Source organism: Lygodium microphyllum, chromosome 7 (assembly GCF_053477565.2).
Source record: "Lygodium microphyllum isolate KBCC chromosome 7, Lygodium_microphyllum_v1.1.10, whole genome shotgun sequence".
In the NCBI taxonomy this organism is placed as follows: Eukaryota; Viridiplantae; Streptophyta; class Polypodiopsida; order Schizaeales; family Lygodiaceae; genus Lygodium; species Lygodium microphyllum.
The window spans coordinates 40,942,092-40,957,553 of record NC_141141.1 but is presented as its reverse complement, the minus strand read 5'-3'; the positions used below and the strand labels follow the sequence as shown (position 1 = coordinate 40,957,553).

Genomic DNA, 15,462 nt, shown 5'->3' with positions numbered 1-15,462 from the left:
TGGGTCCATTCTACAGAAGGGTGGTCCCGATTGGTCGGAAACTTTTCTCGAAGGAATTTGATAGCAAGAAACGATGACCTAGAATCTAGAGTACTAGAGACCCGATTTATGTTGTTTTAGGGGAAGATAATGGGACTATGCCTTACGGGCAGAGAGATCGAGCTTTGCATCCCTCTCGTTTTCCATTCTCCTTGAACCAAGTGCAGCATGAATCCACTTTGACCCTGACGCTTCTGCATAAAGTAGTTCACCTAGGGTTCGAGGCTAGCTACCTTTTTAGGAATTTGACCACTTAGAAAACCTTGATTCAGGTCGGTCCTAAGTGGGAACAGCCGGAATGCTTCCATTTTGTGGCAGACTCGGGAAGACCTAGATCGCAAACCCCATGACATTCCGTGGGAGTGTCGGCGGTGCTTTCTGGACTCTCTTCCCGATGGGCTACTAAGACGTGTCCCACAAGTGGATAGGGGGACATGTTACAATTGGTATTAGAGCAAGCCAATGAGGAACTAATATTTACAAGAAAATTTAATGAGGAGAAGTAGAGCAAATGTTGTTGTTAAGAACATTTCCTTACTTACTTATCAATGCTGGCCTATAGAGTTGCGAAGCATGGAATAAATTCTTGGTGTTCCAGGTTATGTTTGTGACTGCGATGCGTGCTTCGGATTATCAACGAAGGTTAGGTATGATGAATATCCTAGACCACATCTACAATCCTTCACCCTTGTGTGTACATGGAATGGAGATGGACAGGGGTGATTGAGGAATTTATTACATAGCTGCCCACCGACTTGTGTACCTTTGGACCAACTTGAAGAGAATCAAGTGGATGGAGGACTTAAAGATCGTGAAGCTATTCATCTTTGTTGAGGCTCATGCAAATGCAACCCTACATGTCGGCGGTCAAAAGGTCAAGCAGAAAAAATATGTGTACGAGGAAGTAACTCGAATAATCCCTGCTGACAGAATCAAGGTGTTGGGACATTATGAGAAGAATGGGTATGAAAGGAAAGGATACCCTAATCTTTCTATGACCTATCAATTCCTGAAAATCCATGACCCCAATCCATACTACTACTCAGTTCCCGTAGCTGAATGTAACACAATCCTATTCTCCTGGAATTAATTTATCAGCTTGTTCCATCTTCCCAAAAATAATTATACTCAAAAAAGGCTATGCCCATATGAATGAAATAGAATTTTTTATCAATGACTGTCTTGGCTGTAAATATTGGTAATGGAGTTAAGTGATTAGGTCACTTGGCTAAAAGCTGAACTAGGCATGTAATGTAATGTGAGAAACGTTTAGCAAGTTTTTAACGTAAATAATTTCAATGCACAGGTGCAACCTCAAGTGCAGATTCCTAGTCTGACCTCTACACCAAGTACAACCATGATTCAGGAGAAGACGTTTCTTCTCAAACAAATCAAGCCACTAGAATTTGATGGTAAGGAAAAGATCGTCCAAATTGATGCCGAGATCTGGATCGAATCCATGGAGGATTATTTCGAAGAAGTAGGTACTGCACCTGCTAACCAAGCAATGCTCGCCAAGCTAAGCTTACCGACGAAGCAAGACTTTGGTGGAAGCAATGGTGCAGAGACGAAGGAATCTCGAAAGGGTCAGTTACTTGGGAGAAGCTAAAAAGAGCTGTGCGAGGAAGATATCTACCACCTGCCTACTGCACGTAGAAGATGAATGAGTTCTATGAACTAAAGCAACTTGGACTATCTCTTGATGCTTACTATTCAAAGTTCGTCTCTCTTTTGAAGTATGCGCCACAAATGAATATGACACAACAGGTGTCGAAGTTTTGTGTTGGATTAAACCCACCTATAAACATTCGCCTCGAATCAATGCACCCAACAGATCTACAGGATGCGCTCATTCGAGCTGCACCCATAATACAGGAGGTGCAGACCAGGTCAAGAAATTTACAAGGGTCAGAATAAGGGAGTGTATAGGTCTTTGACTAAGAGAGCGCAGGGCCAAAATCAGGGACAAAGGAAGAAAGCTAGGACCAACACTGTCAATAATTTCGTTCCTACCCAAGGTAATAGCCACAATCTCCGTTGCTTCCATTGCAACGAGCCAAGTCATTTCAAAAGGCAATGTCTCAAGCTTAAAAAAGGACAGCGTCAAGGACCATCCCAAGGAACGGTCCGTGGCGAAGGAGCCGCCCGTCATGGCCAGAGGAAGAACCTCTAGTGTTTCCAACAAGGATCTGTGTAATGAAGAAGACCCATCCATGGAAGTAGACATTGAAAGGGCAACAGTTTATGCCACTCTTCAAAAGAAAGGCTCGAATCGCCAATTCTCAGTGATTCAGACACCATCGGATTATCAAGGTAAAAGCTTCAAAACCTTGATTGATTGTGGCAGTACACATTCCTTCATTTCACCAGTTTTTAATGCAAGAAGATTAGGAATAGCCACAAAAGATGCACCAACTTTACTTGTGGAATTAGCAAATGGTCGTGAGGTCACTTGTACCGAGCAAACTGCTAAGGTAAATTTCCTATTGGGTGGAAAGTCGACTTCAGTCAGATTCAGGGTTATGAACCTAGGTATCCACGAGTGTTTGCTCGAAATGGATTGGCTTAAACCTAATGATGCCCACATTCATTATGGAAAGGGCCAAGTCTCCTTCCAAAATTCAGGAGGGGAATTGGTCACAACTCAAGGATAGGCTAGGAAGCCAAAAATTCAACTAGCCAAAGCATCTTGGATAATAAAAGGAGTCAGAAAGGGGCTACTTATCTATTTGATTAGGCTAAATAAGCTAGATCAGAATCAAGAGTCTAGTGAAGGACCTTTATGGCTAAAGGAATACGCAGACGTATTTCCTGAAGAGCTAACAGAACTTCCTTCTCAAAGGGAAGTCGATCACAAAATCAAGCTAGCGCCAGGAGCTGCACCAATCGCAAAGAGGCCATATAGAATGTCCATCCCGGAAGCGATTGAGCTAAAGGAGCAACTCAAGCAACTGTTAGACAAAGGCTACATCTGTCCTAGAAGTTCACCATGGGGAGCTCCAGTGCTATTCAAGAAGAAGAAAGATGGAACGCTTCAGCTATGCATTGACTACAGAGGGTTGAATCAATCAACCATTAAGAACAAATACCCCATTCCAAGAATAGATGAACTTCTTGACCGTCTTCAAGGTGCAAAGATCTTCTCTAAGATTAATCTCAGGTCTAGATATTATCAGATAAGGATCAAGGAAGAGGATATCCCAAAGACGGCATTCAGCACAAGGTATGGGCACTTTGAATTCCTAGTCATGTCATTCGGGATGACAAATGCTCACGCTACCTTCAACAGCTTAATGCAGGATATCTTTAGGCCCTATCTTGATGACTTCATACTCATCTTCTTTGATGATACCCTAGTCTACTCCAAACAGGAAGATCATGAACCCCAGCTTTGCATTGTTCTTGAAACAATGAGAGCACACAAGCTTTATGCCAAGAAGAAGCTTTGCATTGTTCTTGAAACAATGAGGGCACACAAGCTTTATGCCAAGAAGAAGAAGTGTGCATTTTTCAAGTGACAGATTGAATATATGGGATTCATTGTATCGACAGAAGGACTTTATCCGGCCAAGGTCAGAGATGTTCTAGAGTAGCCAACACCAACAACTATCAAAGAAATACGTAGCTTTCTTGGATTGATAGGATGGTACAGGGTCTTTATCAAAAACTATGCCTTGATAGCAGCACCTCTAACTGATCTACTAAAGAAGCAAGTATCAATTGTATTGTCACCTCTGCTGATGAACAGTCTAGCTTTGACAAACTAAAGCAAAGCTTGGTATCAGCACCCATCCTAAAACTTCCAGATCTTATTAAGAGATTTGAAGTGATAACTGATGCTAGCACACTTGCCTTAGGATGTGTGCTTATGCAAGAAGGTCATCCTGTAGCATACTCCTCAAGGAAACTGAAGAGCCATGAAAGGAACTATGCTACCCACGACCTGTTGGCTGTCATCCATGCTCTCAAGCTCTAGAGATACTACTTGATGGGTAACAAGTTTACCCTAGTGACGGATCCTAAAAGTCTTAAATGGATTTTTGTCTAGAATGAGCTTAACACGAGGCAACGTCAATGGATTGAGGTGCTGGAGGAATATGATTTTGAAATCAAATACTGGCCTGGAAAGGAAAATATAGTTGCCGATGTACTCAGTCTCGCAAGGCATTTTTGAATTCTCTGATCCTGCAAGATCCATCAACTGCAAGATCTCTAGCCACAAAGGTATCCATGCCAAACAACCCAATTCTTGAGCTAGCTAGAGAAGAGGCATGCCATGATCCAACGTATCAGAAATTGCTAAGGGAGATCCCCATCAAGGATCAAGACCCGAAGCTACAAACAAAATATCAAGAATTCTCTATCAATAGTGGACTTGTCTACTACAAAACGAGATTATGTATACTGGCAAGCCAGTCACTTAATCAGAAGATACTTTGGGAAGCCCATGACTCCCCTTTTTCAGGACATCCTGGCTATGCCAAGACCCTCAATGCAGCCAAAAAGAGCTATTATTGGGAGAGGCTTAAAGGTGATGTTCTCAAATATGTCACTGAATGTTTATCTTGTCAACTCATTAAGGCCGAACATGTCAAAATTCCAGGGAAATTGCAACTGCTTGACATTCCCCAAATGAAATGGGAAATCATTAGTATGGATTTTGTTGTTGGCCTACCCCAAGTTCAGGGAGGATACAAATCCATTATGGTTGTGGTTGATATACTCACCAAGGTTGCACATCTTATCCCTGTTAAGACAAACTATAAAGCCTCAAACATTGCAACATTATTCATCAAGGAAATATTCAAACTGCATGGGTTACCTAGAAGAATCATTAGTGATCGTGACTCTCTCTTCACATCACAGTTTTGGAGGGCTATCTTCGAGGCCATTGGGACTCAACTTTGTTTTAGTATAGCTTATCATCCCCAAGGTGATGGTCAAATGGAGAGAGTCAACCAAGTCATTGAGGATATGCTAAGGGCACATTGTTGCCGCGAACCCAAAAAGTGGATTCAATATTTGCCCACTGGTTGAGTTTGCTTACAATGCTTCCTACCAACAAAGCATTCAGATGACCCCTTTTCAAGCATTGTATGGGCACGATGTCATAGTCCTTTAAGCTTTTCGGATCCAACCTTGAGGGTTGAAGCTTAAAGACAAATGCTAGAAGATATGGATGACCAAATCAAGTCAATAAGATAGGACATCCAAGCCGCCAAGGACAAACAGAAGGCTTATGCGGACCTGAAACGTCAAGATAGATCCTTCACTGTGAAGGAGATATGGTCTTCATTCGTGTATGTCCAAAGAAGAGCTCCCTATCCTTGGGTGAATGCAAAAAGGTAAGTCCAAGATATTGTGGACCCTACACGATTCTCAAGTGCCTAGGCCCTAATGCTTATAGATTGCAACTCCCTGAAAACCTAAAAGTTCATAATGTATTCCATATCAGTCTACTGAGAAAGTATGTGCCTAACCCTGGTCACGTACTTGATGATCAACAAGTTGTAATGCCTAGCCAAGGAGTCCTTGGGCTACGGCTTGACAAGATCTTAGATGTTAGGGAGAGGCATTTGAGATCCAAAACCTTGAGAGAATATCTCATCCAGTGGAAAGATTATTCTTAAGAGGATGCCACTTGGATGGATGAAAGTACTCTCAACCAACAATACCCCTAGCTCTTCTCAAGATGAGGACATCTCAATTCCTCTAAGGGGAAGATAATGTTATATTTTTGCTATGAAATTTTGAAGACTCGTAATCTGTACAAAAAGCAAACTAAAATAATCTCTTGCATTGGTAAATGTTGGGGTTAAATGCTTACCCCGCGCGCGTGTTAATAAACTCTAGCTCGCATGGAGCACAAGAGCCGAGGCTTAAAACCCGTAGCTCCCACGAGAACACCCCTTTCAAGCGGAAAAAAAAGGGATAATGATTAAATTGTGGTAAATTCTTTTATGATAACCCCCTCCCTTGAGCCAATGCATGGCAGGGAGAGGGAGTGTGAGAAAAGCATGAGTCGTGGAGGGCATGGGGAGGTGGCATGCAGCTCGACTCATGAGTGGCTATCCCTCCCCCCTTTAGCCCTATAAAACCACCCCCTCCCCAAGCTTGAGCGAGGTGAGAGAATGGAGAGAGGATCGAGTTGCCGTGTTGTGCTGGCCACTATCGCCATCAACGCTGCCTACTGCACTGCTGCGCCATGTTGCGCCACTCCACGACCACCATCATCATCATTATCATCATCATCTTCATCATTATCCTCATCATCATCTCCTCCATCAAATTCTTCTCTCTCCACGTCAATCTGTGGAGCAGAAGCTTCTTGGAAGCGTCTTTAGAAGCTTCTAAACAAGGCTTATGGGTTTACATGGCCTTCCTCGGGTTTTTTTAAAACCACATCTTGTAAAGGCAAATTCCTGCACGAGGGGGAGTAGGTAGTTTCTGGGGCTGATTTGCCAAAGCCTAGAGGGAGTTTCGAGATCGCATAAAGGCAAGGACAATTTTGCAGAGTCAAGGATCTACGTCATCAATGACTCCAAAGCTAAAGATGCGAGGCGCACACGCAGCAGCCTCCAACCCAAGTTCACACGTGGACAACGCTACGAGTCCTCATGCCCAGGTTCCAAATGTATTCTTGCATAAGAGGGGATGCATTAAGCACGATGGTTTTAGGAAAATTTAAATTCATTTACTCATTTGTTTCACAAAGTTTAGTGATGCCGATTAATTGAAATTGCTCGCACTCCCGTCAACAAGGGTAGTCGAAATCTTCTTGAATGTATAATGTATGAATTAGAAGAGGATATCATACTAAGAAGGATAGAGCTTTTGTCGCATGTAGCACTTATGATTTTAATTCATGGGCGTGATTCGCATAGAGGATAATCTTAGACGCCCATTGAATGTTGTCCAAAGAATTGCAATGCATGGAAAGGAAACTATGAGCTTTGTCTATTGTTGCATGCGAGGATGCTTGCATTTTAAGTTGGGCTAAGTGCTGAAGGACAAATTAAATCAACAATGGTCCCTTGGCATTCGCTCATGCATGGACTTCTTTTATCGAAGTTTGTATTTAGAAAAGGATGCATTTCATATTAAAGATTAAATTTAATGCATTAAGCGAAGGGTTATGAGCATAGTTCTTGATGAAAAATCAACGTAGGGTTTATACGAGTAGCCCTAAATTGTCAATCATTAAAGCTTTGGTTCTGTTGCATCATTATAGTTTTAGCGTGAGGGAAAAGAAATGATCATTGAAATCTTTTAGTTATATAGAAGGAAAAGCCTTTGAATTGCATACTTGTATGGAATGTTATGTCTTGCAATTATTTACATCTTTTAGGAAATGTATTTGCATCTCTAAGTAAAGATCACCTCTTGTCGCAAGACAATTAAATCAATTAGGTGAATCGCTCGTAATGGTGGAACTCGAATGATGATCACCTCAATGTGCTAGGTAGAGCTAAGCCGCATTAAAATTCTTCCTAGTATCTCCCTCGAAAAACCGGCTTAATATTTCCGACCTCAAAGGTCCTACCCACATTCACGGAATGTTGGGTTAGTTAAACGCCCATGTAAGAACGATCTAGGGTTCTTACCCTAAGGATCAATTGGTCTAATACTAGACTTCCGCAAGGAAATTAGGAACCTTGGAACCAAGTGTTATCAGCCTAGTAGGGTTAGGGTTGGGTTGAGTCAAGAGGACTCCCAAATCCTACAACTTAACCAACGTAATCTTGACCAAGGAACACCGTTTGATGGGATAAATAATCCCACTAGTCAAGCATGACACCTATGCAACAAGTTGCAACGTCGCATGGTTTAGTGTTCAGATCACAAAATAGATTTGCCACTCCTTAGAACAAGGTTGACGGGTTCTAAGTACAAGTTTAATCTGCAAGAGGATGAGTAGTCATCCTGCTACATCACCTTTCTTTGGGCTGATTTGCCAAGTTAGGGAAATTATGAATTGCCTAACAAGCAATTGACCAATCAAGTTAGGGTGACGAGGTTGCCCAGGATTTACTGTCTTAGTTTAAGGAACCTAAGGTGTTTGTTAATTTGGGATAACAGGGTATAAACCCTAACCCAAGGATAAAAGGGTAAACAAATAAAAAAACCCTTGGGGATCTTGCCAAGTCGCAATTGATCCTGGATCAAATGCTGGATGCATTCGGAGAGAAGGAATTCACACCTTAACAGTTGGCCAAACAGACGACCACTGGATTGATTGTGTTTGTACAGTTAGGAGCACTGTTTGTACTTTTTTTCTCAAGGAACTAAAGATGGAAAAATAATTAATACTTCAGGTTCATGGCCTAGAGGGAGAGGCAGCATCAATTACCCCCAACTTTTTGCCTAACCCTATCCAAAGGGTTGTTAGCCGCGCCAGGTACGTGGAACGAACACGCCGCGAGAGTCTCTCCATGGGAGCTACTTGGAGTAGGAATACACTTGCATGCAAAGGGGGGCTCTAGCTGTAAATCCCTTGCCTCTGGGTCTTGCACAAGAGGCCAACGTGACTCAGGATTGGATCTCGAGGCCCGTATACTGGTCTACGGGCAGAATTAACTTGGAATAGCAATCCTTGAGGATTGCTGGAATAGCCTTCAGGCGGATTATGGAATAGCCTTCGGGCTGAATTATATGATGTATTCCAAAGACTGATAAATAAGACAATTGTTGAAAAGGAACTTGTTTGACATTGTTTATCTATGTCAGTGCCTAAGTTACATGAAGGAATCGGTGATGAATTGGCTAATTAAGAAAGTTGTTTTTGATTATCAAACTAAATGTGTTAGGTAATTAGACAACTAAAGCAACCCCAAGGAAAGTGTGGTGGATGTGACCATGGGTTCGTCCAACGGAAGGGTGGTTCCGGTTGGCCGGAAACTTTTCTCGAAGGAATTTAACAACAAGAAACGATGACCTAGAATCTAGAGTTCTAGAGACCCGATTTATGCTGTTTTAGGGGAACGGAATGGGACTATGCCTTATAGGCAGAGAGGTCGAGCTTTGCATCCCTCTCGTTTCCCATTCTCCTTGAACCAAGTGCAACATGAATCCACTTTGACCCTGACACTTTTACATAAAGTAGTTTGCCTGAAGTTCGAGGCTAGCTACAGTTCTAGGAATTTGACCACTAGGAAAGCCCTGATTCAGGTTGATCCTAAGTGGGAATGGCCGAAATGCTTCCGCTTTGTGGTAGACTCGGGAAGACCTAGATCGCAAACCCCGTGATATTCCTTGGGAGTGTCGGCGGTGCTTTTTGGACTCTCTTCCCGATGGGCTACTAAGACGTGTCCCACAAGTAGACAGGGGGGACACGTTACATTGCAGACTTGCTCTTTGATTTTAAGAGCATGTTCTAAGTTTTAATTTTTAGTTAGAGTAAACAGATCTACGGGAAATTCCTATAGTCGTCTACTAAAGGTGTAACCTAAATCTATGACCTATGCAAGATAAGCTTGCAACAAGTGGGAAGAACATTTCCATGTCATTGTAATAGGATTTTACCAAAGGTCCCACATCAAGCTCAGATCCAATAAGTGGCAAATTTATTCAATAAGAGGAAGTGCAATAGTTTGAACCATCTTGGGCTTAATAAAGATTTAAGTCAAGCAGTTTATGAGGATAGAAGATCCAATTATGAATTCCTTGTAGATGTGGAACTACACATCATAGTAGTTTTAGGCTTTGGGTGCCATAGCAACATATTAGAGAAGCAATTTTTGTATCCTATTGGCTATCCTCATCAAGTGAGAAATCTAAAGTCTTGTGTGATTCAGGTGGCTGTAGACTTTGTAGCACCACCTAAGCATATTTGACACATCATTGAAGGAGCTACAACATCTTGTGTTTTCCATTGAGAAATAGAAGAATGCATTAGATCAGAGAATGCACTAGATTACATGTCTATGGAGCATGTCTCAATTTCTTCATACTTGAAGGCTTAAAATTCAATCCTATCACTTCTATAGACAGCATTAAGGTCTGTAGTGTGCACATCATAGTGTCTACATCCAAGAGGAGCTCTAATTAATGATAAAATTTTGATCCAAGATCTTATTTTTATATTTTCAAATGGATGAAAATACTGTGTATTTGATTCTGAGTTCTTTAGTTGTAATTCTTGAGTGAGTCCTTAAAGATTAGGTGAAACTTTTTAGTCCATGCACAATAGTTAGCCTCTTTTCTACCACTTGGACAATTGTAATAAGTTTCATAGAGGGAACTCCTTTGAACATGCAACAAGCCAAAAACAGCTTGCATCACAACAAAACACACCTCAAATTTAATGATTGATAGCATTTAGAGACACTAGATCGGTACATACCTTAGAAATGAGTCTTATCACAACACCTAGCATGACAATATAGATTCATGCCCATTTCTACCATATTGAAATTGTTATGATATAATGGCATTTGAAACATGAATGGTTCTAGACAAGACAATTCGGCATTGTAATTCATACTCTAAGTATGAAGACAAACATTGTGTCAAACCAGAACATGATGGGCATTTTGATATCCGTAAGTTTTGAGAAGAGGGAACTCCTTTGAACATGCAACAAGCCAAAAATGGCTTGCATCACAACAAAACATACCTCAAGAGTCAAAGTTTTTAAAGCTGGTTAACTTAGAAGGAAGACGATGAAACACGTCCCTATTTTTCTATTCAAGGGGAATATATTGTATATTATAGAGCCCTTGCAAAAGTACAATTATTAGGATCAATGTAACGTATGGTACTCGACGGACGTGACACACACAGCAAAATAGCACAAGTACATCGGAAATAACAGCTAAGAAAGCAGACGATCATCGAATACAGAGGGGACCCAATCAAACCGCTAGCGACCATTCAACAAATGATGTATCTATTTAATTATTAGTCTGGGTGGAGCGAGTCGCGGCATGACATGATGCGCGCGGCCAATACGACTGGGTTGATCATCAGCTGCATGTGTCATGGAGTACGTCGCAGCAATAGCAATGATTGGCGGGGGAGCAGCAAGAGCGGGGGAGGCCTTCTAGCCCCGCCCCCGAGCAGAAGATCGTGCAGTCCACGGCGAAGCAGTTGAAGCCGCTGTCCTTGCACAGCCCTGCAATAGTAATCCATTCATTCATCCTTCCATCCATTCATTCATATTATGATTATGATGCCGATCAATTATACGTCAAAATATCCTACCAACCACCAACTATCCTACCATTCACCTACGTCAGTTAATCATATATCCGATGATCATACCTTCGCTCCCAGGTACCACCGAGCCCAGTGCAACGAACAGCATCGTTGCCATCGCAAGCACGTGCATCCTTCTTAATGTTCTAGCTGCGGCCATAGTATTGTCAATCCTCCGATTTAATATCAGCTAATGCGCGCGGCAATGCAACAACAAATTGGAGAAAGTGATCTGCGGGAGAAGATTAGTAGGCCTCCTCTAATTTATAGCCCCGCCCGCCACCGCATCGGATCATGCTGCAGGATATTCAGTACAGTCCAGCAGCTGTAGATTGATCGGGGGCAAATATTAAATCACTTATGCTTCTATCATTCCCGCTGTTTCCCAGGCTGTCCGGATCATACTGCAGGATCACAGTCCAGCAGCTGTAGATTGATCGGGGGCAAATATTAAGTCGCTTATGTCAAATTAAGCTAAACAGTCCCAGCTATAGTCTATTAATCAGGAGCCAAACAAATCATTGATGTGTCTATCGTACTTCTCAGGCTGTCAAATTATAAGAAACACCTAAAATACCTCGGCCTTGCACGTCTCTCCGTCGACTTTGGCTAACGTGATCCAAAGCTCACGTTAAGAGGCTAAGAAGCATTTCCAAATTCCGGCCCTTCGGCGCAGTGCCTGGGATTTAAACATTATTCAGAAACATGCACGCGTCCCATGGGCCTTTTTCTTAAACCAGCAAATCATGCAATTATTGGTGTTGCTCGTCAGAGAATGACCATAGTGTGTGGGTTGAGTGTTCACAAATTGTGAAGAAAAGCCTTGGGAGAGCGTTGACAATAGAGTAGACATGGTGTATTAGATATTGATACGAAATTTGGCATCACAGATATTGTTAAAATTAGTTAGTTGCTAAAAGTATAGTTGCTAGTGTATGTATATATATATATATATGTATATATATATATATAGATATGTATGTTAAATGTTAGTTGAATATTGATTTTTTTTCAATTAAATTTTTGAATGGTGGGTATTTAAAAGAATTAGTGTGGTTGATTGTAAGAAGCTGGGAATAGCAAATAAGTGTTAATAATGTTGATGTTATGCCATGTTACACTGACATTGGTATAAAAGGAGAGAAGATGTCAATTTTCACATCTTTTCGACACATTAATACAATTACAGACTTTCTCTCCCTTCTTGCTCCATCAGTTTGGGAATGATAAGCCGTAGATGGAGCCAACTTAGTGCCCATAGATGTAAATACCGTTTGCCAGAAGTTACTCATAAACTTTGAGTCCCTATCATGGACAATCACCTGCGGTAATCCATGTAGTCTAAAAATATGATCCATAAACTGGTTGGCCACTTGAGAAGTAGTAAACTGAATTTATGTTGGGATAAAATGAGCTGCTTTGGTGAGTCTATCAACCACCACATAAATACTATTCCACCCCTTCTTAGTAGTAGGTAAGCCAGTGATAAAGTCCATAGTAATATGATTCCATTTACCCGTAGGAATAGGCAATGGCTGTAACAAACCTCCTGGCTTATGGGTGCTATCCTTATTTTGCTGACAAGGCATACACTTCATAACGAAGTCCTTGACATATTTCCACAATCCTTTCCAATAAAAGCTTTTGCTTATCCTGTCATAAGTCTTGAAAACTCCCAAGTGTCCAACTAAAGGCGAATAATGTAACTCCTCCATAATTTTCAGAATTAAGCTATCTATATGGGCTTAAAGTACTCTTCAAGAGCTTCGTTTTGATATATGGTACATTTCATTTGGACACTTCTATCAAAAGTTATGGCAGATTTGGTCCAGCAGCAGGGACTGTTTATTCAGCAAGCTGTCTACTTTGTTCTGGGACTATTTGTTGAAGACTTTATGGCTCCATTTGCTTCTGAAGTACTTCAACTCATGTATATAGTTGGGCCTTACTTCCGTTCTTCAAATTCAGCTCTTGTAATGATCATTCTTCAGTCATTTTCCATTTGTAAAGCTGTAAAACAGAGTAGTACTCTGTTCTATCCATTTCCTCTCTAGTTGTTTCTAGGTTTGTTTTTTAGGACAAAAACTTTTGGGAAGGGATGGATTGTAAGAAGTTGGGAATAGCAAATAAGTGTTAATAATGTTGATGTTATGCCATGTCACACTAACATTGGTATAAAAGGAGAGAAGATGTAAATTTTCACATCTTTTTGACACATTAATATAATTACAGACTTTTTCTCCCTTCTTGCTCACAGCTTTTATGGCTTCCCCTTCTTTCTTGTCTTTTTCTCTCTAAATCTAGTCTTTCTCTCTCCTCGTCACTCTTATTCTCTCTCTTCTTGCAATCTTTCTCTCTCCTCCGCAGTCTTCTCTCTCCTCTTTCTCTCTCCCTGGTTCTCTCTCTGACATTGATATTAAATGTTTTTTATACTAATTATTTTTACAGTAAATATACATATATTGTTGGAATTTAAAGTTTGTGTATTTTTCATTTTGTACATATATACGTGCCTTTAGATAGATACATGTTGGTACAAAATAAAGTATGTTAATGCATTATTATATGTTTTGCTTGTCCATAGTATTATATTAGTATGCGCTATGTTTTTGCTTGCGTTATCTATGACCTAAAAACCAAATTAATGGATAATGTTAGTTCTTAAATCTATTTCATATGTTTATTCTTAAATTGTTTTCATTACAGTTTAAGTTATTTTTAATATTGAAAGCTTTAAGAAAATCATTATTTGGTATACATAATTTTAGTGTGGGATTGATGATTAAGAAGTATAAATATTTTCGTGATATTGAGAGTATTTTTATTGTTTGTTATGCATACTCTATGCGTAAGATCAATGATTAAATAATCAAATTATTAAAATATAAAAAATTGAGAATTTTCATATTTAATTTAAAAAAACAATGTATTGTTTTAGTTTCTAGAAGTTTGTTGTGAAATTATTTTTTTGTTAAACATTAGTGTTTAATAATGTTCTAGATGCTTATTTACCATGTATAGGTGACGATTTCTTCATAGTGATATAGTACAATATATAGTATTTATACATTTACTTCTATAAATGTGAAAATCCATTTTTTCATGTTTAATTGTTATAAAAAATATTTTATCGAAGGTAGTCATATATTATTATAACTATTTATGAATGCACTTGAGTATACCTAGAGCTTAAAAAATAGAAATTAAAAGGATAGTAATGGGTTTTTATTAAGACTTATATTAAAGTCAACTATTGGTTTGCATGATCTATTGAATCAATGTCATGTATGTATGTAACTGGTAAAAAAAGTAGTTGGATATACACACTAGATCTTCTCCAAGATTAGTTGTGTTAGCTCTTCACACCAAGGAGTGGATTACTGCTTTGGATGCTAGGATCAGTACTAGACATGAGATGTCTCTCCATAGGGATTTGTTTTTGTTACTATTAGGCCCTAAGGAGCTAGGGGGCTTTGACTATAATTCCTTAGCTTTTTTAGGACTTGCCTAACCCCTACGAACCCATGATGGATCTCTCTCTCCTTAGTTGTAGAAGGCATCATTTAGTGGTGTTAGTTGTACAAGGCATCATTAAGTGGTGTTGATTAGGGTGGTCAGTTAGTTGGAGTTGGGATATGTGCTTCACTATCAAAGCTCATATAACAGGCTCTATTTATTGTGTTTGATATATATATATATATATATATATACAGAGAGAGAAAGAGAGAAACACACAAACAGAGAGAGAAAAGGGAAATATTGAAAAATATTATATAGATTAGTACTTGATTTGTTATTTCGGTTTTATAATGTATTAATCATGTTTGTCTTTTGTAGAGCATTGATTATTTGTTTCAAAGACAATCTCAATTATAATATCAAAATTTAAGATATATTTTAATGCTTTTATTTTTATTTAACATGCATTATTATTTTATGTAAACATTTAGATCTTTCTAATATTATAAATATAAATATTATGTTAATTGACTGTTATGTTCTTTCAAACACATTAGACATATTTTTTAAAAAAAAATTTATGTCACATATAGTTTTAATAAAACATTAGACTTTGATTTATTATATTATATTTTGATATAAAATTTATATTCATTCATTTAATTTTAATTATTTTATCATATACTCAACTTAAAGCTTTTACTTTGTAGACATGTTTTTATTTAAATACTAAAATTTGATTGTTTTTTAATATTATAAATTTTACTA

The 15,462-nt window shown here is 39.4% G+C and overlaps 1 long non-coding RNA gene across 1 annotated transcript; it reads right to left on the bottom strand.

The window, feature by feature from the left end:
- Positions 1-10,825: 10,825 nt before the first annotated feature.
- LOC148033380 (uncharacterized) lies at positions 10,826-11,587 on the bottom strand. Its single transcript, XR_015691461.1, has 2 exons — positions 11,302-11,587; positions 10,826-11,152 (listed from the first exon to the last, which is right to left on the bottom strand). It is a non-coding gene; the product is annotated as an uncharacterized LOC148033380 (long non-coding RNA).
- Between the last annotated feature and the right edge of the window lie 3,875 nt (positions 11,588-15,462).